At 43.6% G+C, this 2571-nt stretch overlaps 1 protein-coding gene across 2 annotated transcripts in view; it reads right to left on the bottom strand.

Annotated features, from left to right (window-relative positions):
• Positions 1-2571, bottom strand: part of DUSP14 (dual specificity phosphatase 14) — a 23940-nt gene that overhangs the window by 19669 nt on the left and 1700 nt on the right. Inside the window, exon 1 of one of the 2 annotated variants that reach the window (XM_011953622.1) lies at positions 1233-1396. The exons of the other annotated variant lie outside the window; for it this stretch is intronic. The gene's annotated coding sequence lies outside the window, so the exon portion shown is untranslated. Of the gene's footprint in view, positions 1-1232; positions 1397-2571 lie in introns of those variants that run through there. 2 annotated transcript variants of the gene reach the window in all.

Genomic DNA, 2571 nt, shown 5'->3' on the forward strand with positions numbered 1-2571 from the left:
AAAAAAAAAAAAAAAAAGAAAGAAGTGATTTCCATAAAAGTCAGAGTAGTTTCTGGCTAGGACCTCTCGGGGAGGGGGAGAGTGTGGAGTGAGATTCTCGACCTGCAAGACAGTTACACTTAGGTTTTCGTTAAAATAATCCATCAAATTATCCATGCATAATTCACAATTCAATAAATCTAATGTTGATTTCTGGGAATTCAGAGCCATGACAGCAATTGTGGCCAACCCTCTCTGAATGTCACTTTTTGCTGTCAGTTTCATAAGGTCAGACACCGACCTTATTTGCCTTCTTCCTCTGTATTCAGGCACAGCACCTTGAGCATGGTAAAAGTCCTCGGTAAATGTATAATATATAAATCCACAGACTCCTGACATGAATTTTGTTTTAACCCATCCATTTCCTGAAATTACTGATTTGAAGAGTGCCCACATTAACTTTCCTTTGTCTTCACCCAGGTGAAGTGAAGCTTTCATAAATAATAAAGCCATCTTAAATGTTAGCTCTGTAAGTTTATACCCAGGCCTCGGTTGCTTTAGCAACTCTCCCTGCCTTCCACTCCCTTTGACGTTTCTTTATAAGCAAAGATACTATGTTAGTAGTCCTAGATTTTTTTTTTAATAGGAAAAGCTTTCTTCTGCACCTAAGAGTAAAACCTAGGATCGTAATGATTCTACTGCTTTGAAGTTGTTTAAAAAGGGGTAATCTGCCCCTTGCCCTGAGAAGTAACACCGTCTATCCGGATTATTAAAACTTTACGAACAGTTGTACTTAAACACGTTACTTGTTCTTGACAGAAGCCAAATCTTTATGAACAGGACAAATCAGTTTTAAAATAATTAATTTCAGTTAAAAAACCACTTTGTGCAAACAGACATTTATAAAAATGCTTAGAAAAGTCTAAAATGATACACACAAACCGATAAAGACGCACTCGGCAGTTACTTTTGAGAAAGAGGTTCAAAAGAAAGCTTTAACCTTATTAGTAAAGTTTAAATGTCACAGAGAATGGTTAATGTATTCCTTGTGATTTTGGGAAAAGCATTTTTAATCCATTTTGCCTTAAAATCCCAATTGCAAAGGAACCGATCACACACAGCCCTCCCTAAAGCCCACCTTTTAAAAACATTAAAGTCTTAAAGGATTTCCTGGACTTACATACTTGGCTAATTTTTTACGATATGAATATATATTTATGCCATTCTATTAATTATTATTACAAAAGTCATACCTGCAGTCAACCGATATGAAAGCTTTCAGATGAGAACTCAGGACAGACACGTTCAACACTGACATTAAAACGACTTGGAATGAAGGAAACTGTCTCCAGTTTTACGGGGGAAAGCCAAAAATATCAAGCAACTACCTCTCCTCCCCCAAGCGTCAGAAGGTGAGTCAGAGCTGGAGGCGGGAATAGGGCCCACGTGTCAAGCCGCCTGTGCAGGGCTCCTTCCTACCTCCTCGTGGCAAGCCTCGTCCCTCCCCCAGGTCAGGGTCTCTGCCCCGGCCTGTCCCTGATGTGAAGTGTCCCTGATGCGAATTCTCAGGCGCCTCTGGCGAAGAAGAGGCGTTCACTGTGGGGGTGCCTCCTTCCCTGCGTTTCTCAAGGGAACCAAGACTGGGGTCCTTTATGAGTCCACAACAACTAACAATAACCAAATTGCAGCTCAAGGGAGTGGAGCTTCCAGACACACGCATGACTCTGCAAAGAATACAGCACCTTTGTTCCCCTGTTTTTAGAGAGCTGGAAGGAAATGAGCAGAGAGAAACTGTGACTTGTCCAGTGTGACTTAACTTTGTGGTAGAGCTGAGTCTCAGGCCTGGAGCTGCCGGCTGGCCTCGGCCTCTCTGACTCTTAAGTGCTCTGTAGAATGTCAGGGAAGACGGTCCAACATTCCACTATACTTCTGAGTGGCCTTAGGGACTAGGAATTCCAGGAGACTCTGGGTTAAATCTCTTGGTCCCTATTCCTTTAAGGTTACTAAGGAACCCGGAGTTTGCTCTTCGCCTCCGTTTGTACATCTGTAAAATGGGATGATAATGCTCTCCAACCCCCTCTCTTATAAAACCATAATGAACAGCTAACGAGTTAACACACGTTAAATGTTCGGAGGTCCTGCTGGTTAGAAAGTACAAGGTGGCTTAAAAAAAAAAAAAAAAATCCCTGCATAGTACAACTGCATTTGTAAGTCGCTCCTCCTTCCCTAGCCTCTGGGATGCCCAGTTACCATAACACTGGCTAGTACCACTGGCAACATCCACCTAAATAAAGTACAGTTATACAATCCACTTAAGGCGGCCACAGCACGCACCTCCTCTCTACAGACAACAACTCAACTTCGCTCCGGAGCAAAGGTACTTAGGAGAAATAAAAAGATGTTAGCGCCGCGCACACCCATCTACCACCGCAGAGGAAGACTCAAGTTGGAGACTTGGCATCGCTGAAAGTCAAGTTGCTTCTATCCATGCACAAGAAACCTCCGAGAGATGCAAAAAGCCGCGGCGCGCTCCAGAGCGGGTGGATGCCAGCGGGACGGGGCGGCCTCCGCGGGGTTGGCAAGCGGCGGAGG

Source organism: Colobus angolensis, unplaced genomic scaffold (assembly GCF_000951035.1).
Source record: "Colobus angolensis palliatus isolate OR3802 unplaced genomic scaffold, Cang.pa_1.0 Scaffold37, whole genome shotgun sequence".
Classification (NCBI taxonomy): domain Eukaryota; kingdom Metazoa; phylum Chordata; class Mammalia; order Primates; family Cercopithecidae; genus Colobus; species Colobus angolensis.